The sequence below is a fragment of the Narcine bancroftii genome, chromosome 1, assembly GCF_036971445.1.
Source record: "Narcine bancroftii isolate sNarBan1 chromosome 1, sNarBan1.hap1, whole genome shotgun sequence".
Classification (NCBI taxonomy): Eukaryota; Metazoa; Chordata; class Chondrichthyes; order Torpediniformes; family Narcinidae; genus Narcine; species Narcine bancroftii.
This window is the reverse complement of record NC_091469.1, coordinates 123,655,053-123,680,318: the sequence shown is the minus strand read 5'-3', so window position 1 is coordinate 123,680,318 and position 25,266 is coordinate 123,655,053. Positions and strand designations below refer to the sequence as shown.

Below are 25,266 nucleotides of genomic sequence, written 5' to 3'. Positions count from 1 at the left end.
CTCAGAAGACTTATTTCCAATCCAGGCAACATCCTGGTAAATCTCCTCTGCACCCTCTCCATGGCTTCCACATCCTTCCTATAATGTGGTGACCAGAAACGAACAAAATACTCTAAGTATGGTCTCACCAGAGATTTGTGGAGTTGTAACATGACCTTTCAACTCTTGAACTCAATCCCTTTATTAATGAAGCCCAACATCCCATAGGCTTTCTTAACTATCCTATCAAGCTGCGTGGCAACCTTGAGAGATGCGTGGATTTGGACCCTAAGGTCTTTCTGTTACTCCACACTGTTACTCAGCCTTCTGCATTGACCTTCACATTACTCTTATCCGAATTGAACTCCATCTGCCAATTATCTGGCCATCTCTGCATCCTGTCTATATTCTTTTGTTATTTACGACAACCTTCAACACTATCCACAATTCCTCCAACCTTAGTATCATCCACAAACTTACTGACCCATCTTTCCACTTCTTCATCTAGGTCATTTATAAAAATCACAAAGAGCAGGAGTCCCAGAACAGATCCCTTTGGAACCCCACTAGTCACTGACCTCCAGCCAGAATACTTCCTGAATACTACTACTCTCTGCTTTCTTCATGCAAGCCAATTTTTAATCCACACAGCCAAGGCTCCATAGATCCAATGCCTCATGACTTTCTGAATGATTCTCTCAGGGGGGACCTTGTCAAATGCCTTGCTAAAATCCATTTAGACCACATCAACAATCCTATCTCCATTAATTTCATTTGTTACCTCAAAAAGCTCAGTTAGGCTCTTGAGGCACAGCCTTCCCTTCACAACTCCATGCTGACTGTCCTTAAGTAGAATGTACTTCTCCAAATGATCATAGATCCTATGCTTAAGAACCCTCTCCATTAGTTTGCACACCACTGACCTAAGGCTGACACATCTATAATTCGTAGGATTCTCTCTATTACCTTTCCATCTATTGCCATTCTCCATCCTTTGGCACCTCCCCTGTAACCAAAGAAGACTCAAAGATCATAGCCAATGTCCCAGCGATCTCTTCCCTCCCTTCCCAAAGCAAAATGGGGAAATTCGCATCCAGCCCTGGGAACTTATCAATCTCAATGCTTTTAAGAATATCCAACACTTCCTCTTCCTTAATCTCAACATCATCCAGCACATAAATTTGTTGTATTCCAACCTCACCCTAATCAAGGCCCTTTAATCTTGCGAATACTGAAGCAAATAATTAACTTAGGACCTCCCCAACCTCCTCCACCTCCAGGCACGTTGATTCTTTTATCCTTAAGCAGCCCCACCTTCATTCTCGTCATCCTTCTGTTCTTCACATACACATAGAACACCTTAGGATTCTCCTTAATACTATATGCCAAGGCCTTCTCTTCCCCCTTTGAGCTCTCCAAAGTACTTTCTAAAGTTCCTTTCTGGTTACCATATAATTCTCATGAGCCCTTCCTGTTTCCAGCTTTCTAAATCTAATGCATGCTTCTTTTTTCTCTTAACAAGCTGCTTTACTTGTTTTGTTGACCCTGGTTCCCTTTTCCTACCCTCTTTTCCCTGTCTCATTGGGATAAACCTATCCTGAACCATGCGCCTGTGGTCCATAAACTTCCTCCACATTAGCTCTGTGCTTTCACCCTTGAACATGTTTCCAATTTACCCTTGTGAGTTCCTGCCTCATCCCATCATAATTAGCCCTTCCCCAATTAAACACTTTCCTATTTTGTCTGATTTTATCCTTATTCATAGCTATGCTAAGGCTTACTCTCACCAAAATGTTCCCCCACCAAAAGGTCCGTCACCTGATCAGGTTCTTTACCCAGAATTAGATCCAATTATGGCCTCTCTTCTCATGGACTGGTTCACATGCTACATCAAGAATCCTTGGACAAACCTGACAAATTCAGCCCTGTCTATCCATCTTGCAGACAGGAAGTGCCAATCAATTTTAGGGAAATTGAAATCTCGCATAACAACAACCCTGTAAGCTCTGCACCATTCCAAATTCTGCCTGCTTATCTGTTCCTTGGTGTCCTGAGGGCTATTTTGGGGGCCTATTGACTACTCCCAGTTCAGTGAATACTCCCTTCCTATTTCTGACTTCCACCCACACCAACTCAGTAGGAACGCCTTCTGCAGCATCCTCCCTTTCTATAGCTGCGATACTATCCCTGGCCATTAATGCTACTTCCCCGTCTTACCTCCCATCCTATTCCTTTTAAAATACCTAAACCCTGGTACCTGCATCAGCCAGTTCTGCACTTCCTCCAGCCAAGTCTCTGTAACAGCCACAACATCATAGTTCCACGAACTGTTCATGTACCAAATTCATCCCCTTTTATCCTAATACTCCTTCAAAACCTCTAATCGACTACATTTATGTTTTGTCCCCTGCCTGTCCATCCTCACAAATTTAGAACACATAGCATCATGCTTTTGACCTTTAGCCCTATTCTCTGCACTCACATTCTGATTCCATCCCCCTACCAAACTAGTTTAAACCCTCCCCAACAGCTCTAGGAAACCTGGCCACCAGGATACTGGCCCCTTTCCATTCATGTGCAGCCCATCCTTTTTGTATAGGTCAGGAGAGATCCCAATGATCCCCAAATGGCACCTGCTCCCACTCTTCAGTAACACATTGATCTGCCACAACTTCCTATTTCCACTCTCCACTAGTGCACGGCAGAGGCAGCAATCCTGAGATTACTACCCTTGAGGCCCTGCTTTTCAACTTCTTTTCTAACTACCTATATTCACTCCTCAGAACCTCATCACGACTCCTATCTATGTCATTGGTCCCCACGTGGCTCACAACATCTGGCTGCTCACCCTCCTGCCTAAGAATGAATGCCGATCAGAGATGTCCATGACCCTGGCACCTGAGAGACATATACCATCCAGGGGCCTCGATGTTGTTCATGGAACTTCCTGTCTGTTCACCTAACTGATGAATCCCCAATCACAATAGCTCTCCTCTTCTACCCCTTCCCTTCTGAGCCAAAGGACCAGTCTCTGAGCAAGAGATGTGACCACCACAACTTGTCTCTTGTAGATTGTATCCCCCAACAGTATCCAAAATAGTTGAGGGTAACACACACAGGAATTACTTGTTCAATAATTTAGCCATATCAAATTTATCATGCAATCTGACTGGGATGGTACTGAATTAAAGCAGAAAAATACTGAACTGAAGGAAATACAGTTATCAGTGTATAACTGATAAGTTACAACAGGTGCATAAATTATCAGTGAGAATAAGATTAAGATTCCCTTCTTGTCATGTACTAATACACAAACTAAATACTACATAAATTTGTCAACATTTTCCTGCCATAAACGTACACAAATAGGTTCTACTGCCGTTGTTCGGAGTCTTCCAGATTTCAGAATCATTTTGATTTCCATTCCTTTAAGCCCACCAGCCCGAATTGCAATGCTGTCCTTATCCCCTACTCTCTCATAAGTCGGTTGCTGTCTCTCTCCTACCCTCACCCACTTGAGCCGCGCTGTTGTCTCTCTCCTTTGCCCACCCAAGTCACGCTGCCACCTCTCCCCCTCGACCACCCAAGTCACGCTGCCATCTCTCCCCCTCGCTCACCCAAGTCATGCTGCCACCTCTCCCCCTCGACCACCCAAGTCACGCTGCCATCTCTCCCCCTTGGCCACCCAAGTCACATTGTCATCTCTTCCCCTCGCCCACGGAGTCACACTGCCATCTCCCCCTCACCCACCTGAGTCATGCCATCTCTCCCCCCCCCCTTGCCCACCTGAGTCACACTGTAGCTACACAGTGATGTAAGATACATAAATATTTATACACAAGTATAAATTTAATTTCCATTTCCATAAGAGAAACAAGTGACCACTGCAATACAGGGGCATTGCCTTCCTAAAAAAGAAAATCTGTACTGTATTACAGTTTTCTGAAAGCTACATCATCTGAGCAGGCATCAAGAAATATGCATTGAAAAAAAAATTCTGTGCTTATGTATTGATATTTTTCCACATAAATTGTGTGAGTGAATTTCATTCCATATCTCACTTTTGGATAGAAATTTGTAAATTCTACAAGAGGGCATTTCCATTATGACTACATCATTGGGCTTCAGTATCGGCAATGTTTAGAGCTCTTGGAAGTGGAGGATGGAAGGCAGAAGGAGTTGGCTGACAGGGGAATGGGTACAGCTGGAAATGGTATCACAATGGGATATAGAGAGGATGCAGAGTTGGGGAAAAGGTGCAGATGGAATTTAATATAGATAAGTGTGAGGTGATGCATGTTGAAAGGTCACACGTGAAGAAAAAATACATGGTTAATGGTAGAATGTGGGGTCAAAATCCATAGATCTGGATTTATAGATCCATAAATCTCCCAAAGTTGCTGCTTGGGTTGATAGGATAGTTAAGAAGGCCTATTGCATGCTGGGGTTCATTAGTCAGCAGATTGAGTCCAGGAGTCATGTAGTAATGTTGCGGTGTGGCCACTGGAATTGCAGTGGATACGATGAAATAACTACACAAGGTGTTTCTAGAGTGAATCCAACAGATTTACTTTTTATCCCCAGCGCAATCTTTTAAAAGCCAGAATCACACGCTCGACATGTGCTGACATCATCACGTACTGATGTCACATGGCTGGTTTGATCTTTGTTGACTGCTGCAGTGGGGAAGACTTGTCCACATGAGCTGGTTTAAGCCTGTCAATAGTGAAAGACTGTGGCTTCCCTCCAATGTCCAAAAAGCAGGTCAACCTGTCTGAGTATTCTTTGTAGGGGCTTTGTAGGGCAACTGTAAAGGTTAACCAACTGTTCCCCTTTGGACGAAGACATATTCGCAGTTTTTGAGCTCTTCAGGCACAAAAAAGAGTGTTCTCCATGTGACGATGGTGGTATAGGAGTCAATTTTCTTACAGACTCCCTTAGCCTGCTCAACAGATCCTTAGGATTATCATTAGAGTTGGAATGATAGGGGAAAACTTCTCTAGGACCACCAACGATGTGCCATCGATGTGCCATCTGCTCCGCAGATGAAGCTTCGAGGTCCTCCTTTTGAATTGTTCTAATGCCCAGTAATACCCAAGGTAGCTCATCAGCCCAGTTCAGGCCCTCTAATCGAGCCATCAAGGCTGATTTGAGATGTTGCTGATATCTTTCCACTATTCCATTGGCCTGGAGATGATAGGCATTTGTATGATGAATTATTGAACCGAGCAAGTGAGACAAGGCTGTCCACAGTGAGGAAGTAAATTGTGGAATTAAATTGTGGAAGTAAATTGTGGTCCTCTATTCGAAATCAAAACAAGACACCCAGGAACTGAGGAATGCTCGATCACAAGTGCCTGCAGTAGCATCTCCCATAGGCACAGTCTTGGGCCACCACATAAACCTGGCTATTACTGTAAAAAGATAACAGCATCCTCTTGAAACAGGAAGCAGACCAACAATGTCCATGTGGTCATGAGCAAAATGCTGAGTAACTGCTGGGAAGGACTGCAGTGGTGCCTTAGTATGCCTCTGAACTTTTGCTTTCTGGCAGGCAATGCAGGACCTTGCCATTTGTGTAATGTCTTTTTTAAGACCATGCCACACAAACCTGTTGGAAACTATATGGACAGTCAATCGAATCGATGGACGTGAGAGACCATGCACAGAGTCAAATATTTGATGTTTCCGTGATGCTGGAACTACTGGGCGTGGGTGTCCCGTTGATATATCACAGAGGAGTAGTTTGCCATTAACTCCAAACTGGACATCTTTCAATTGCAGGTTCATGATTGCAGTCCAATAAGAAATCGTCTCAAGGTCACGTTCTTGGGCCGTGGCCACAGCTGTGTAGTCAATACCTTGATCTACAGACAAAACCTTGAGTGGAGCAGAGCAGGAAAGTGCATCAGCTACTATATTGTCTTTTATGAAAAATATATTTTTGTGGAAAATTCTGAAATGAATGATAATTGCTGTTGTTGTTGAGCTGACCAGGGCTCTGCGACCTTGGAAAATGCAAATGTTAAGGGCTTATAGTTGGTGTACATAGTAAAATCTCTGCCCTCCAAAAAATAATGGAATTGTCGAATACAAAAGTAAAAGGCCAAAAGTTCCTTATCAAATACACTGTATTTCTTCTCTGCTTCACGAAGATGGCAGCTGAAGAATGCTAACGGTTTCCATTGCCCGTTGAAATATTGATGAAGTGCACCTCCTATGGCCATATTGGAAGCGTCTGTAGAAAGTGTGGTGGCTGCATTTAAAACTGGGTAGTTGAGTATAGTGGCATGAATCAGCAAATCTTTCATCTTCAAGGCGGCATTGTTTCCCTCTTCAGTCCAATGGATGGTTCTGGCATTTCTGGACAGTGATTCGAAAAGAGGCTTCAATGATATGAGCTGCTCCCAGAAGAAACCAATGTTAAAAAATTACTATTCCCAAGAATTTCTGCAGGCATTTACCGTAGCAGGTCTTGAGTATTTGGTAATGGCCTCAACTTTGGATGGTAGCAGAGTCACGCCTTCCTGAGTAATTCTATACCTTAGGAAATCAATAATTTCTTGTCCAAAAATGCATTTACCCAGGTTGATGGTCAGTCCAAACTTCTGAAAATGAATGAAAAGTGTACGAAGATGTTTCAAATGTTCTTTTTGAGTCCCACCGGCCACTAAAATGTCATTGAGGTAAATGAAGACATTGGTGATACCACATTCTAAAGCATCCATTACTCGTTGAAATGATTGAGCAGCATTCTTTAATCTGAATGGCATTTGTAAAAATTTGAACAACCCAAATGAGGTAATTATTGCTGTTTTTGGAATGTCTTCTGGCTCTACTGGTACTTGGTGAAGGCCAATTTTGGACAAGGTCTTCGCTCCATGCAAATTAGCTGAGAAATCCTGAATATGAGGTATCGGATAATGATCCGGGATGGTGGTGTCATTAAGCTGCCTGTAATCTCCACAAGGTCACCAACCTCCATTGCATTTTGGGACCATATGTAATGGAGATGCCCAGGGACTGTCAGATCTACAAATTATGCCTCTTTCCTCCATCTTGGCAAACTCTTCCTTAGCTAAGTGCACCTTCTCTGGAGGCAAGCAGCATGCTTTAGCATGGATAGGAGGGCCCTTAGTACAAATGGGATGATTAATACCGTGCTTTGCTATGGAGGAAGAAAATTGTTGAGTAGTAATCTCAGGGAAATCTTCCAACAGCTTGGAGAATTCATCTACTAGTTTTCTTAATGTTTGAAGGTGCAGATCATGGGTATAGGCAGCTGCCAGAGGAAAGGTCTGAAAAGTAGTTCCATCTATTAGCCAACAAAGAGTGTATGAACTTGAAGAAAATCTGCACCAAGCAAAGGTCAGGATACTGCTGGTATAATAAATGGCCAAGTGTAGAGATGATTCTCGAACTTGACATTCATCTTCCTGGTGCCAAAGGTCGGAATGCTGGAATCACAGTAGAGATGACAAAATTACCACATAAACTGTTTCTAGAGTGAATCAAAAGGATTTACCCTTCATCACCTGTGCAACCTTTTAAAAGCCAGAATGACACACTCAACACACACTGATGTCATCATGCACTGATATCACATGGCTGGTTCGATGCCTCCTGGGAATTGTAGTGCTGCCATATCGCCGCTACAGAGAGCATACTAGGAATATTTTGTTCACTTCTGGTCACCTCATTACAGGAAGGATGTGGAAGTCATGGATAGGGTTGTTGGGTGGGGAAGTTTGGTGGGTTCAAAGAACAACAAGTCCGGACACAGGCTGAACACTAGAAAGATCATTATTAAAACATATGTAAAGGGATCGCAACAGGGAATACACATACTTGTATTCTCAATCACAAAACACAGTATAATTAGTCACATTGGACTTAACACTACAAATACTAGCAACTGGTTACACTCATACAAACACTGTACAACCCAATCACATTAGACTTAACACTACCGATACTAGCAACTGTATACCATTATTCATTGTCTAATGTGGGCATGGCTCCAATGCTAACTAACAGCCCGGATCCTTGTGTAGAGCACACCTTATCAATGACTCCTCCAGCTGTCCACAGTTCACAACCTGGAGTAGAGCAGGGTTCATCTCAGGACTGAAGAGCAAAAGAGGAAGAGGTCCTGCATGTAATGGACTTTATAGTACAGTAAGCTGGAGGGTCTATCCCAGATAATCACAAGATGATTAAAAGGCCAATAGTCAGGTGCACACTAATGGATGGGCAGAGTCCAACCTTGATTGGCAGGTGATGCGAATTCCGACTAGGTTCCAAATGGAGAGGTCATGTGACCCTCCATAATCCACATTCCCGTGAGGTTCCAATGGAGAAGTCACATGATCCTTCACAATCCACACTCCCACCAGGTTCTAGATGGAGAGGTCACACGACCCTCCACAATCCACACTACAAGGGTGCAGAGGAGATTTACCAGCATGTTCCCTAAATTGGAAAACAAGTCTTATGAGGCAAGGTTAGCAGAGCTTAGGCTATTCATTAGGAGAGAAGAAGGATGAGAGGTGACTTAATAGATGTCTACAAGATTATGAGAGGCAAAGATAAGGTAGACAGCCAGCACCTTTTTTCTCACGGTGAGAGTAGCAAACACCAGAGGCCATCTGCACAAAATGAAGAAAGAAAATTTTAGGAGAGGCATCGGGGTAAGTTTTTTTTACAGAGGGTTGTGGGTGCCTGGAATGTTTTGCCAGGGGTGGTGGTGGTGGAGGCAGGAACAAAAGGAACATTTAAGAGATTCTTATACAGGCATATGGATGAAAGAAAAATAGAGGGTTATGAGGTGGGGGGGTGGGTTTATATTTTTTTTGGTAGGTATATATAGGTTAGCATGACATCGTGATCTGAAGGGTCTGCACAATGCTGTAATGTTTGAAGTTCTTTGTTAAAAGGAACAATCTCTTTGGGATGTTGAGAAAGAAGGGGTGGGGCAGATTGCGTGCTGCAAATATCTCCTTTGACCTGATGGAAAATGACAGAGGGTGTTCAGATGAATGTAGAGCCTTAGATGCTACACATAAATATGCTCAGAAACTCAGCAGGACATACTGCATCCATAGGAAGTAAAGGTTTTTGGGTCTGTTTTGTGTATTGCACTTGACTCCAGCACCTGCAGACTTCCCACAGCTGATGGATCTGTCAACATTTTCTCCTTTATTTCAGATTTCCAGCATTCATCATTTTTTATTTTGGTTCCTAATGTAATTTATGGTTTTCCTGAAGTACATTTAGGTAATAAAGTCAGTCACCAAGAGTCAAGCTACACCACTGCCTTTTCCCAACCAACCAATTTTCCCCTGCAACCATGTCTGCCTGTCCCGCATCGGACTTGTCAGCCACCAACGAGCCTGCAGCTGACGTGGACATTTACCCCCTCCATAAATCTTCGTCCGCGAAGCCAAGCCAAAGTAAGTACTTCTCAACCTTGACTCAGCACCTAACTGCAATAACTATAGTAGGAATTCAACAATTTAATTGTGCAACTAAGTTCAATCTCCATGTTTCCATTGCTGTGGCAACGCCTATCGATACTACCTTGTTTTTCATTACAGCTGAATGTATTGTGCTGTTCAGTACATTTATTAATTTAGCAACCACATTTAATATCACTAATTAAGTTTCCGCTGCTGTGAGAGTGGGTAGAACTTACTTATTTTATCAGCAGTCATGGAGAGACACCTGTTCTGCATTAAATTCAATTCATTATTAATATCAAATGAATTTTTCCTCTCCAAACACGGTGGAAACCAAGACAGTAAATTGCATAAACAGAGTAGAATTTATGTCTTAAGTTTGCTTTCAATCTTGGTTAATTCAGAAGGAAAAATGAGAAAATCTAGTTTTCTGCACATTGACATATGGCAACATTACACTTAGTCATTAGGTAGAATCTGACGAGAAATTTGCCGGTAAATATTTCAGATACGTTTATGAATTCCAGCCACATGCAAAAAAAAATCATATTTTACTCTCATCAACTTCTTCTTGAATTCCTACTAATCGTATTAAACTAAGATATTCTGCTGTTGGATTACCACATCCATTTTAAAAATTTCTTCATGTTTAACCCTTGACAATAAGCATTAATTAGCTCTTTGATTGTGGAAAGGACCACAGCCAAGCCCAATCATATGCTCATCCACCTGGTCACATTGCACCAGTTAACTGGATAGGATCTGAAGCAGAAGTACAATGTTTGTTGATTTATTTCCCCTCCCTACTCTTGTTTGTTGAGTAGGTTTCTATCACATCATGGGCTGAAGGGCCTGTACTGCGCAGTCATGTTTTCTGTTTTTATCCATGTATTTTGTAGCAGCAAAGTGAATCACAACAAATTTGTAAATTTAATGTAGTTTATTTGTATTTGGAATGTTTAATGTACAAAATAAACATTTTTACATGATTCCCCTCATGTTCATTCTCAAGAAGGTAGGTGAACAAATGACCTTAGATGCATCACAGCCTTCGAAAACACAAGAGATTTTCTTCAGTTTTGCTAATTTTCTTCTTAAGGGTACCACTGGCTCTGGAAACCATTTTAGGTGGAAGCCTTTGACCTAACACAAAAGCTCCAGTGGGCTATTCTTCTTTTAAAAGCTGCAATCTATGTTCTCAATGTACTCAATATAGTGATATACTGACAGGATGCAAACAGAATACTGTAGGAGCTCAGTGGATTAGTCAGCATCTGTGAAGGCAAAAGGTGCAATAAGTCGACAATATAAGAATTGAATGTTCCAAGTTCAGAGGACCCACACTCATGTTCTCCAAACCACTAACCTGTACACCTTGATTTCTTTACCCTTCCCATTCCCTTTCCCCTCTGGGTTCCGCATGACTGTCATCCTCTAATGCAGGTTCCATCTATAACCTATGAGCTTCTCTCCCATTCCTCTTGCACTGCTGCACACTGGGAATCTTTCCTTTTCCCTTTCAGCCCTGACCCGATTCGTTGACTTGCAGACAAGTCTGCTGCTTGACCTGCTGAGTTCTTCCTCATTCTGTGTTTCATTCCACATTTCAGCATCTGCAGTCTCTTTCAGAGTTCTACAGCATGGAAGCAGACCCTTCAGCCCAATTTGTTCATGCTGACTAGGCTAGTTCCATTTGGGTTACAGGGATGGGCCATTTTGCTCACAGATCCCATATGGCAAAAATTGAAAGGGAAGGTTGGTGGCATTCTTAAACTACTGCCACTAAGCCTGTGGTACACAACATATGGTGCGACATCAGGCCTGCAGATTAGCTTTGTTCAGCCTACACTTTTATCAGCCAACAACACATCCAGGTCACTGGGCCACATCTGGTGCTGCACCTGGGTTCCTTGGGTCCACCTTTTGATGGAGACCTTTAGGACATCCCAATGCAGGGTCTTAGACCAGGGATCCAACTGACAACTCTAATTGATGATACCAAGTGAACAAAGATCAGGAACCAAGTTTGGTGTGGTCACATCTTTTAGGGCTTATCAATTATGGGCCCACATCCAACTCTAGCAGAAGGTGCACTCTATTGGTGGACATAGGCTTGTCACTATAGAAACTGATACAGTTTTGCTGGGTTCAGATCTGATGCCATATGATAATGGGGTGGGCACAGACTCTTGTTGTTCTTTAACTCTACTGAGCAGTACAGGTAATCACAAGTCCAATTCTGTTAATACTTTGGAACAGTGCCCATGGGTACAGGTCTGTCATTGTGTAATACTGGGATACAGTACTATTGAACACAGGTCTATCTATCACTGTGTAACCAATGTGCTGAACTGCTGAATTCCCGTTCTGTGACTGTACCTGTGGCCCATCCCTCCTTGACCTTGTATAAAGCCTTCCCCAGAAAGCCCAAGTCATGGCACAGGATGAGGTCCCTGTCCATTGTGAATAAAAGCCTGTAAATCAGTGACTCTGTCTCTGCCTCTCGAGTTATTAACTGTGCGTCAACCAGGCTACAGTATTGGAGGACAGAGGTATCTTTCTGTATAACAATGAGCTACAGAATAGGTGGGTATAGGCTCTTGTTAATCTATAACATGAGAGCTGTATGGGTGATCACTAGTTCAATTCTGTTAATACTTGGGAACGGTGTCCAGGGTACAGGCCTGTCATTGTATTATACCGGGATACTATTGAACACAGGTAACCAGGGAATATTACTGGAGGACATGTGTGTGTTTTTGTATGATGAACTGTAGTAATGGTGGGCACAGTTTCTTTTGCATATTTGAATAAGTAAAAACACAGAAATGCTGGAGAAACTCAGTAGGTCTTGCAGAGTCCATAGGAGGTAAAAATATTTATCTAATGTTTCAGGCTTGAACTCTTCTTCAAGGTATGAGAAAAAAAATAAGCTGGTGCCTGAGTAAAAGTAATGGCAGGGGGAGGAGTACAGAACAACAGACAAAAGGTGATAATTAGCTATGGAGAATTGGACAGGAGAAAGGAAAGGTAAGAATTGATTGGGGGAGAGAGTGGACAGGAAAGAAGGAGTAGGGAAAAATGGAGTGGGGGGGGGGGGGAAATGGAAACTGGAAAAGTCAATGTTAATGCCATCTGAATGGAGGATGCCCAGATGGAATATGAGGTGTTGTTCCTCCAATTTGTGAGTGGGTTCAATCTGGCAGTGCAAGAGACAATAGACAGACAAGTCGGCAAGGGAATGGGGTGGGGAATTGAAATGGGGGATCCCCACTATTGTGGCAGACAGGTTCCCCTCATTTTTCCCTGTGTCTTCTTACCTCTAGCCCTGTTACTCTCTCTCTTCCATTTTCCCCGTGTCCTTTATCCCAGCTCTGCATTCACAGTGCCAACCCCACCTCCCCTCCCCCCCAAATAAATTTTCCTTTCTCCTGCCCTCTTCTCCAATTATTACTTTTTGTCTGTTGGTCTGTACTCCTCCCCCTGCCATTTCTTTTATCCAGGTGCCTGCCTGCTTTTTAATCATACGTTGAAGAAGGGCTCAGACCCGAAACATCGATAATATTTCTTTACTTCCTATGGATGCTGTGACGGCATTCTTCCAGCATTTCCGTGTTTTTAACCACAGTCACAACATTCATGTTTCACTTGTGTCACTGTGAATACCTGACCAGCAAAATGGAAGGAAACACTGGGAATCTGATGATGGGAGTGAGTAGAGTAGCAAGAAGGGGAATTTATTACAATTTTGCCTTATAACATGATAAAAAAAATAGATTATTGCTATGTACAGCTAAAACAAACCTCATTTCTCATGAGTATCCTTAGATTTGTAAACCTACCTTCTCTCATAAAAGGTTGTGCACCATTACATGAAATGGAGCATGATTGATCAGCACCACATCTCCAAGTAACTGCCAATTCTTTCTTAATGTCCTTTAACTAAAAATATTTGATCAATTTATCAATCTTAAAACTATCATTTGTTCCTGTACACAGGGAAAACAGAAATCCAAATTCCCACTGCCAATTGGCTAGAACAATGTTTTCTAATTTTAACTCAAAAAGGAAGTACAGGTGGAGGATTATATTGGATTGTTTTTATTAGTTTAAACTTTTCTTGAAGGTGGTCAATTGTAATTTGCTATTTCCCTTCAAGAATGGTTTAAGCTGACACTGTGGCCCTCCTAATAGCTACCTGACTTGTCTTTGGGAAAACCTGTGATTAGGCAAGATACCTACTTTCTTTGTGGTGGAAGGAGGATTAAGAATAAGAAAATCTTTAGAGCAGTAAATATATCAGAATCATGATGGTTGAAAGATCAATTTGCATGTTGAATGTGGCAAGCATGAAGTCTGCTATTCATGGTTAATGTCTTGTTTCAGTAAAGATAGGATCAAGAAATATACAGAGAACAGGTTGAGAGAATGGACTGTGTGAGGTCTGGCTTCATACCTCTGGGACTAATAAGAAATTGAACCTTATGAAATGTTATTCACCATGAAGGTCATAGCTATTAGCACCAGTTTTAAGTGTTTTATGGACTAGACACATGGCATAATAATGAATGGCATAATGAACAGCAGTGAGATGGGGTATAAACTTCCATGTGTTTTTGTTAAATATTTGCATTCCTAAAATACATCCTGCATCCTTAAACAGGAAACAATAACAAGAATTATTTTTATATACAAAGATTCTTTTAAAAGTACTTCAATTTTTTGTTATGTTTTAGGAAAAATCTATATTTTGATTGCTTGGGACTTGAGGTAGAACATATAAAGAAATGAATTCTGAGAAACATAGAAGAAAGTGGCAAGATACACAGGTGTCACATTATCGAAGAGGAACGGTATTAGTGGATTGTTGAAAATGTATATATTTTTATTACTCATGGCATATTTTCATATCTTGAACAATGCAATTGATCTTTTAGTGAATTAAGGACACTTTTAATGAATAACACTATCTCAAGTTGCCACAAAATCTCACCGCATTTTCAAATGAATCATCTGAGATATACATAGAATCTGGAGCAAATCTTTCCCTCACATTTGGAAACATTAGAGCATCTTTTGGTGTCAGTCATGCAGACACAGAATCTAAGTTCTCTATCGAGCAGACAGGATGGTTATCAGCCTGACAGGCAGGAGGCAGATACAGCCCCAGACTGCCCTTGAGCTGTTCCAGCCGCGCATAGAAAGCACCTTGCAGCCTCTGACAAGCGCAGCCGATCAGCACTAAATCAAAAATCAGTGCCAGGTGGGAACCTAAGCCACCATGAAGGTCACAGCCATCAACGCCATGCCATCTCAATCCAAAGAAGAGAACGAGATGAGGGAAGCTTGTATTTTTACAACTAGACATCACTCAAAGTTCTAGTCATGTTATATTAATCCCCTTTATATTAACTCAGTATACTTGATAATCTACTGCATTTTACAGTTTCTGCCTTTATTCTCCCTCAACCTTGGCTAATCGCTGTTATAGTTTCACTTCAATTCATCATATGAGATTTAACATCCAGGTTATTTACCAGGAAAATATGCCTGTGACTGATTATATTCTGATAGTGATATAAACCATCAAATAAAATTGAAAACATACACTTATCAGCTTTATCCTGTCTTTTCATCTTGTGGTTTTTGCCATTGTATCATTCGTCAGATTAAATTAGTCTACTAAAACACAAATTCGAAGGTTGGAATACAATGAAGCTCACACTATCATGGAGCGATAGAATTATACAATACAGAAATGGGACTTTCAGCCACTATGTCAGTGGTGACCATTGTGCCCATCTACACAAAGCCTATTTGTCCAAATTAGGTTTATATCCTACTTGTTTATTTAACTGTCTGCCTAAATATCTCTTATACATGGTGTTGTATCTGATTCCACAATTCCTTTGGGAATGAGCTCCAGATATCAACCACATTGTGCATAAAATAAAATAAAAATCCCATCTAATCACCTCATTTAAATCATGATGTGTTTTTTAATTCCCTTGTTGAGTATAATTTTGATCCCTGATATCCTACTGAACCCATTTGTAATCTTTTTAGGACCTGCAAATATCCCTTCTACGATGGGATATTTGTAACTGGATTAAACACTCCAATTAAAATGAAATCAGTATCTTGCATAGATTCAAGTATATAATACTTCAATTAAACAATATTTTATTTTCCTATACATAACTCATTCTTCTGTTATTTCAATCAAATCATCATTTCGGCCCAATAAAGTAGAAGGTTTCATTCTTAAATATCTCTATCAATGATGTTCTGAACTGCGTAACTGAGAGAAGCTGGAGCATCAAGATAAATGCTTCCTTCTTCTTGTACGACCATATAAAAAACAGCAGGCTTGGTATATTTTCTTACAGTGAACTAATTGACATGTTTGTGTATAATTCTTTTCTACACCAAAATAGTCATTATCCATTTTTAGAGCAATTTTATTTGAAATGGAATGATCATGGTATTCAAATAGTACATGAAGAAATTTTTTGCAAACTGATTCATTGAAAAACTACCAGAGGAAATTAAATCCCTATGGTATTTTTTGATTCAATTGAAATGCTAACCTCATAATTGTTTGATAATAAACTTGTATAAAATAATTAAAACTCAGGGCATGTCATAGTTTATTTAAATGTTTACCTTAGCTGTTGATTTATTCATACTGAGGATGACCACCCCAATTCTATGAAGATGCAAGCCAAGCTTGAAAACTGTCTTCCCAAAGGATTTGGAGCCCTTTGCCACAATCTCATGGTTGAAGCAAAATCTATAGGTTTTTGTGAAATGGGAATTGTAAGATGCTTGAAAGTGTACTGTGTGCAGATTAATGCAATTGGCAGAGGAGGTTTCAATGGAGAGAAACAAACATTAATTTAGGAAGTAAAAATGGAGGCCAAAAACGGTTAGATAGAAAAGTAATATTCATTAAGTATTTGCCTTCACTAGATATTAAGGGAACAATATATTTATAAACCAAGTTATAATGTAAATGATATATTAGAAAAGATCATTGTCCCAAGCATGATATTCCAAAACTTAACACTGAAAGCAATGTAAAATTAACAAACAGGATATTTATTATTCAACCCTAATAGAGTGATAAAACTATCTCAAAGAGTAGGGCCAGAAAAGGCCATTATGAAGAGAATGCCCAGGAGGGGAGGGTAACATAGTATTTGCTTCCTGAAAAAATTGAAAATTATGATAAACAACTTCAAGCTGAACACAAAGATAATTTCAGATTTGCTGTATCACGTAGGAAGTTGGAGAAACATTAAATCAACTTTTATTGAACTTAGCATATTTAATCACATAATGATGCTGACATATTGCATTAGTTCTACTGACCTAAAAATGTTTTGCACTGATTTTCGATTGTACTCAGCATCTGATGCCTCTCATGTCAGTGTCCATGTTCATGTTCATCATTGACTGCCCCAAATTCACCAGGAAAGAAATTCAAGTGCAAATGCAGAAAAGGAATTTTCAATGACATGTTGCTCTTCATGGTTTTGAATGCTTCAAGTAGGATTAAAATATGACAGCAAATCACAAAAATAGGTTATAGCTAAAGAAACGGTACATGATAGGAATGTTTTAAGGAGATTTTCATGATTAGCAGTTCAAAATCCATAAAATACACACACTCAAAAATGTTCTGGAAGCAAAATCTTCATTGTCTAGTATTACCAACTAAGTCAATATGAGGGCAGCTTATGAGTGAGCATAATTATTCCTCTTGGAGGTTTTGAATATTTAATTCTTCACACATGTTTCTCTGCAAAAGACTGACAATAAGAATATTTCTATTGATTATTGTGGTAAGGAAAATGTTTCTTATTGGATAATCAAAGCTAAGTTTTCAGAATTTGGAATTTCTCTCAGTACGTGTTATGAGAAATGGCAACAGTTCTTACAGCACCTAATAGCCTGAGTACGCCAGAGATTGTCTGATCTCGGAAGTTAAGCAGTCTCAGGACTAGTCAGTACTTGGAGGGGAGACCGTCTAGGAACATCAGGTGCTGCAGGTTTCTGTGAAGGGCACTGGACAAAGTGGCGACTCTGTCTGCCTTACAGTAGACAAAAGTTAAAGAATTTCATGTACATTACATTCCAAATGTAGAATTATGTGACAATAATAGAACCTTACCTTTACCCTTTGTAAAACAATATAGTGTTCAAGCAATATAGTGTTAAAACACAATGGCATTGCAAAAAGTGGGGAATCTACTTAATGATAAACTGCACAAGAATCAGTCTTATGTCAATCACCACAGAGATACAACATATTTTTCTTAACTGAATAAGATCTCTTATCGACCCTATCTTCCAGAGAAAAAAAATAGGCAGGTTTCTGTGCAGGGAGAAGCTGTCTCAACCAAATATACATTCTGTGCAGGCTTGTCGAGGGAACAACATAATAACAGCCCCTATTTGTTACTTTCATTGATTTTAAAAAAACATTCAATTTGATTGATGAATGGTGAAAGTCAGGTCCAAATAGGAAGAATCCATTCAAACCTTAGTGTAGATATAAGGAATATTAATGGCCACAAAACAAAGGAAATCCAACACATTTTACTTATCCTGCTGTTCATATTCATGATTCTATCCCATAGTAAACATCTTTATATATTTCAGAAAGTGTCAAATGGAGTCACTTTTCTACATCATTGCATTTAACAGCTTTAGCATCATTGAGTAAACAAAAATCTCATTGACATTGATTATGTGCAGCACCAATCAAAGTTTAAGTTTATGATTCTTTCAAGATTGTTAGTGTAATGGCTTTTACTCTGTTCAATTATCTGGTTGTGGAAATGCACATTATTATCTATAAAGAGTTCAATGATCTAAGAATTCGAGAAAGTGGGAGGATATTTATCATAAATTTCAGATTATTTTGTATCCAGGATTATTTTAGGAAGAAAACGATTCTGAAAGATCAAAAAAATAACCTGGAATGAGGCAATTAGGAAGAAAGCAGTGGTATCAAACACTATTCTTTTTCATTGACCTTTGCTTTTCATCTGCAAAGGTGGGGCCAGCTGTTTAAAAGAATGGTGGTGATAGATTCAATAATAACAAAAGAAAATGATAAAGCCAAGATAAATTGTAGGACTATGGGAAGAGGAACAAGAAGACTAACTCGGTAGCTCTTTAAAAAGCCGATGGAAGAACATTCTTCTGGTAGGACGTCTGTGTCACTCAATAATTCAGGCCATTACATTGAATCTAAAGCTTACCAGAATCTGACACGTTTCTGATTTCATTTATAATCTTGGACAATTCTTAGCTTCAAACTATCATTGAAAGGATGTCATCTCAAGTCAGTCAGCACAAAATATGCTGTTTGTAGTAATTCCATTCCCCTTTATTCCTCTGATTTACACTTAAGAGTCTGGAATCTTGTTACCTTATTTGACCTTCTGCTCAGTTTCAGTCACCATTTTGATTTAATTTTAATGAGTGTTCTCACTGTTTCTCATTTACTCTTTTCCCTCAGACACATTATCTGCCTCTGCCACAACTTCAGTTTTCTGTTGCCAACTCTCATATCTATGTATATGTATGTATGTGTAATATATACTTATATGTAAAATACACACACACATTCAGAATATGATCGGATGGTCGGCGACTAAATTGACTCTTCCACCAGGCTTGCCAGGTGTGGAGGGTGGCTAGATACCCTGCAGGGTGAAAAACAAGATCAATCAAAGGGCAGATTAACCCTCTTGTAGGGTCAACGGCCATCTAGCAAGCATGTACCGTGAAACTTGGTCTGGCCATCCACTCAACAGAACTTCCCCCAGACATCTTGAGCCTCACCATGCTGCTGGATCTGGTAGGTAATGCCGAGAGGGTGGGTCTAGACCTGTGCAACCCCCTACTAACCTAAAATCCATTCACACACATGCTGTTTCATTCTGAGGAGTGGGGTATCCTCAACACACCCAAGTCCTGTAGTTACAGACAAATGGCGAAGTGGTAGGCTTGACCAGCTGGGAGTCGTAGTCACAAGTCTGCATGCAGGCAGCAGGGGAAGAGTGAGGCAACACTCTTTAGGGAGGCACTGCTCACCCTAGAATTAGGGAAAGGCCGAGAAAAAGTGGCTCAAACAAAGCCCGCTCATACCAACATGGCCAGTCTGCCATGACTGGCAATAGGCCAATGTTAATGGTAAGAATCACAAGCAGAATCCGATTGTTGCCTCGTGGAATACACAAACTCTGTTGGACAATACTATTCCTGATTACCCAGAGAGACGTACTGCACTTGTTCATGTGCTCAAGGACTACAGAATGGACAATGCTACTCTCCAGGAGTCTCGACTTGCTGGAGAGAGCAAGTCTCTTTTGTGAAGAGAAAGGAGGGTACACATTCTTCTGGTCTTGCAGGCCCAGAGGGAAAAAGAGAATCTGGTGTGTGCTTGTCTACCAAGAAATGCCTTGCAGCAAAGCTACCAGCCCTGCCTGTTGCTGTATATGATCGAATCCAGACCTTGTGAATAACTCTGCAAGCAAAACGCCACCTCACCATAGTCAACATTTACTTCCTAACTCTGACTAATCCCAGTGAAATCAAGGAGGCATATTATGGTGAGCTGAAAACCACCATCAGTAGTGTGGCAACTTCTGATAAGCTGCTGTTGCTGGGAGACTTTAATGTTCGGGTTGGCAAGGAGTCCATTGTGTGGCCTGGTCTGATCGGAAGTCAAGGGATTGGCAACAGTAACGGTCTACTGCTTCTCTCAATGTGCATAGAATTCAAACGGTGCATTAAATAACACACTGTTCAGATTGCCAAATAACCTCAAATGCACATGAATGCATCCATGATCTAAAAGCTGGCATCTCATTGACTATGTCATCACCCAACAACGAGACATCCCTGACGTTCGTATCACCAGAGTTGAGCGAGGAGCTGAGTGCTCAACTGATCATAAAATGGTGTGATTGGATCTATATTTATTGACCATGCAGACTGATGGCTGCCAAACCACTCAAAAAGCTGAACACCATCAAATTGAAACACCATGAGTGTGCTAATGCCCTGAAATCCTCCAAGGAAATTATGCTAAATAATTTGGTTGAGAATCCACCAGACAATATTACTGAGCACTGGAATGTTTTCAAATAAACTGTCTACAGCACTGCCCAGGACACTCTGGAGAAAGTCAAGCGCAAGCATCAGGACTGGTTTGATGAGAACAACCAATCTGCTCTTTGACACCCAAACTCAAGTTCCAAACAAGTCAATTTTTGAGAGCAAAATCAACTTTGCTGAGGCAGTTCCGAGCTATGAAAGACCAGTGGTGGGCAAACAAGGCCAAGGAGTTACAAGTCTTCGCTGATGTAGTGACTCAAGAAGCTTCTATGAAGCAATTAAGATTGTGTATGGTCCATCAAAGTAAGGTACCTCACAACTCCTGAGCAGACAGAACATCCATCTTCACTGAGAAGTCAGAGTACATGAAAAGACGGCAAGAACACTTCTACGAGCTGTTTAGACCAGGAACAATCACTGATGAAGCACTGGTCAGAGTACACCCTCGACCCATATTGTTCGAGCTAGATGCTCTTCCTATTCTTCACCAAGTCATCAAAGCCACCAAACAGCTAAAACCCAACAAAGCACCAAGTCCTGATGGTATTGGAGCTGAGATCTACCAGTATGGTGGAAACACACTGACATCATGCCTGCACCAGCTATTCACAAAGTTGTGAACTACCACAAGACTTCCAAGATGCATCATTCGTGACCATCCTCAAGAACAAGGGAGACAAGAGAGATTGCAATAATTATCATGGCATCTCTCTTCTGTCAGTTGCGGGAAAATGCCTCGCAAAGATCATCCTTAGATGCTTGGTGTCAACATCAATGACAACATCCTTCCAGAAAGTCAGTGTGGTTTTCAAACAGGCCAGAGTACAGTGGATATGATCTTCTCACTGAGGCAGCTTCAAGAGAAATGTGTTGAGCAGCAGAGAAGCCTCGATGTCACATTTGTTGATTTAACCAAAGTGTTTGAAGCTATTGGTAGAGAAGTGCTTACCAAAATTTGGTTGCCTCCCCCACACCTAACCAACATCATCTGTCAGTTCCATGAAGGTATGGAAGGCCACATCAATATGTGTGGTGAGTTGTCAAACCCATTTCCCATGAGCAATGGCATAAAATGGGGTTGTGTTTTGGCTCCTACTTTGTTTGGACTATTCTTCACTGCTGTTCTTCAGGATGCACATCAGACCTGAAGTTAGGGGTCTTCCTACAATGAGGGGTGATGGTGGGTTCCTCAACCTCACAAGACTGAGAGCAAAAACAAAAGTCATGGACATTGTAGCACATGAGCTGCAGTTTGCTGCTGACTGCACTGGTTGCCCACTCTCTCAAAGACTTAAAAGAGATCACCAGTCACTTTGCCAGTGCTGCCAAGAGCTGTGGACTGACAACCAGCTAGAAAAAGATGGACGTTTTGTACTAACTGGCCCCTGGCCAAACCTACGAAGAACCAACTGTCCTCATCTTAATCCTGTCAACGTTTTGCTACCTGGGCAGCACGATAGCATCCTCAGCTTCTCTAGATGTAGAGTTTGAGTCAAGCATCAGAAAGGCCTGCTTTGCCTTTGGTCAGTTGAAAGATTGGATTTGGTCACAGAACATCAAGTTGGCCACCAAGTGCAAGGTGTACAGGGCCGTTGTCATATCAGCCTTTCTATATGGATGTGAGACGTGGTGTCCATATCAGAGTTACTTATGTTAACTTGACCAACTTCAGCAGCATCACCTTTGTTCTCTAATGTAGATCACCTGACGAGACAAGGTCTCCAATATCGAGGTCATTTCTCGAGCTGGAATGCCAGCAGTTCAACCTTGGTGATGTCAGTCCAACTGCTCTTGGCAGGACATGTTGTCAGAATGCCTGATGGAAGGCTACCCAAGGACATCTTGTATGGCCAACGGTCCAGTGGGACCCAAAAACGAGGAGACCAGTGACTACAGTGCAAGGATGTTCTGCACAGGAGTCTCCAGAAAGCTGACATTGCCCCATCAACATGGGAGGATCTGTCTCAAGATCACTCGCAGAGGAGGGCTGCCATCAGAAAAGAGGTGGGAACTGCCAAGAAAAACCTCCAAGAGGCAACAGAAGGCATAGGAAGTGCCACAACAGAGCTTCCACTCCTGTTGCCCCTCCAGGCCTCCCCTGCCAAGTCTGTGGCCAGCAGAGCCTGTCAAGGATCGGCCTGTATAGCCCCTCCAGGATGCACATATCAAACCCCACAAACTGACTGACAGGAATCACCATCATCCTACGGGATGGACAGCCAGAAGAAGCTATATATACTGTACATTTATCACCTCTACCATAACATTCTTCATTCTGACCTCTTATTTGTTATTATTGGTAAATTCAAATTTGTCTAAAACTCCAAAATATCAATTCTACATTATATTTCAGCATGAGTTATCTGATCATATGCTCTCATATTCGTGAAACAATATTTATTTGTATATATGAAATCTTGTCCTGCATAAATATATATTGTTTGTCTGTATGTGTGTAATGTCTGGTTGTGTGTCTGTGTGTTTAGGACTGAGGACAAGAGAACACTGTTTCATAGGGTTATATTTGTGCAATCAGGTGACAATAATCTTGATTTGACTTCATTTGTCCTTTCACAACCCCTCTTCTTTATGCCTGGTGCATTGGAGGCACACCCAGAGTTTAACAGGATGTGAATGCCTGAAATGTCTCCTCCAAATCTCTTTGCCTCTCTGCTCTCACTTAAAGAAACTTCTGAAAATCCTTTTGGTAATCACAACTTTGGTTCCCTGTCTTTTAACCTTATCCACGTCTGTGAAATATTTTAGTCTTTTTTTTTTACATTAAATGAGGACAGTCGAAAGCAAATCCAAAGTGTGCAGTACAGTGGGCTAGTATATACACCCTGAACAAAAGGAGGAAACATTTTATACATAAGCACAACATACTGATACACTGACATTTTTGCTAGTTGCAGCTACACAGGTACGTAAAATACACAATTATAATAAGACGGCATGGTTAGCGTAGCAGTTAGTGCAATGCTGTTACAGCTCCAGCAAATGGGACTGAGGTTTGAATCCTGTGCTGTCCGTAAGATGTTTGCATGTTCTCACTGTTTCTGCATGGGTTTCTTCCCTCCTTCTAATGTACCAGGGATTATAGGTCAATTGGATGTAATTGGGCGGAAAGGACTTGTGGGTTGAAAGAGCCTGTTACCGTGCTGCATGTCTAAACTTTAAAAGTAAATTAAATTTAACTCTAAAAGGATAGATACATTTTTGCAGTTGCAGTTAGCACAAAAAATGTGATGTTACAATAGAGAAAATAGATTTTTGGTGGTTCTACAGTGGTATTCCTGTCGGGGTCATGCAGGTTTGGAGGTCAATCTACAGAACCGTAAGAGGGGCAGAGAGGATCACTGGAGTTTCTCTCCCCCTTCACCCCACTTCAAGGTGATCTACTCTGATTGTTGTCTGAAGAGGGCACGCAAAATCATTGAGGACCTCTTCCACCCTGCACACAGCATCTTTCAGCTGCTCCCATAGGGGAAGAGATGTAGGAGTATCAGAGCCAGCACCACCGGGCTGAGGAACAACTTCTTCCCAAGGGCAGTGAGAAAGCTGAAGGACCAAAGGAACTGCTCACACTAACCATCTGAGACTCATTTGTACAAAACAATGTTTATTTTTTAAATTTTATAGATATAATACTTGTCCTGCATATGTATTATTTGTCTGTATGTGTTATGTCTGGTTGTATGTCTGCATCTTTTTGCACCGTGGACTGGAGAACGCTGTTTCGTTGAGTTGTACTTGTACAATCAGATGACAATAAACTTGACTTGACAATTGTCTGAGAGCTGTTGGAGAAAACAGTTCATGAACACAGATGCCAGACTTTAGGCTTCCGTACCTTTTTGCCTGAAGACAGCAAATGAGAAGAGAGTGTGTTCAGGGATCCTTTATGATTTTGCTGAGAACAAAGCAAATGCTGTAAAAGGTAGATCAAGAATGATCAGCAATGGTGGTTCTGACTGGGAGAGGTAGTGATGAATGCTAGTTAATGGCAGTGGATCTTACTGGAGGAGATGTGAGTAGAAAGAGATGAAACAGATCAGCAGAGAAATCAAGGAAACACTCTTGGAATTGTGAAATAGTCGAATAAAACCATTAAAAAGGACATATTAGACTTTACCCTAAGAGCAGCAAGACAAGAAATTGTAGGTCAGTTAGCCTGACTTTAGTGGTTGGTAAGATTTCATTGTGCATTATGAAGGATGAGGTTTCAAGGTACTTGAAAACATATGATAACCATGAAGTCAGCATGGTTTCCTTTAGCGGAGATCTTGCTTGACAAATCTGTGTTCTTTGAGAAAGTAACAAGCAGGATGGAGAAAGGAGTGTCAGTGGATGTTATTTACTTGGATTTTCAGAATGCCTTTAACAAGTGTCGCACACGAGGCCGTTAAACAGGATAAGAGCCTGTGGTTTTAGAGGTAAGATCCTTGTATAGATAGAGGATTAGTTGACTGACAGAAAGCAAAGAGTGGGAATAAAGGGGGTCTTTTTTAGGTGCCTGCCGGTGACGAGTGGTGTTCTGCAGGGGTCGGAGTTGAGTCTGCTACTTTTCATGTGGTATGTACATTGTTTGATGACAAAATTGATGGCTTCTTTTTGCAAATTATAGTGGAGGGCCATGTCATTTTGAGGAAGCAGGGAGCCTGCAGAGGGAGTTGGGCAAAGAAGTGGCACA

The 25,266-nt window shown here is 41.1% G+C and overlaps 2 long non-coding RNA genes across 2 annotated transcripts in view; both read right to left on the bottom strand.

Annotated features, from left to right (window-relative positions):
- The window catches only part of LOC138763622 (uncharacterized), a 51,139-nt gene that overhangs the window by 10,342 nt on the left and 15,531 nt on the right, over positions 1–25,266 (bottom strand). The gene's annotated exons all lie outside the window — the stretch shown is intronic.
- LOC138763627 (uncharacterized) lies at positions 10,359–14,076 on the bottom strand. Its single transcript, XR_011357687.1, has 2 exons — positions 13,280–14,076; positions 10,359–10,711 (listed from the first exon to the last, which is right to left on the bottom strand). It is a non-coding gene; the product is annotated as an uncharacterized lncRNA (long non-coding RNA).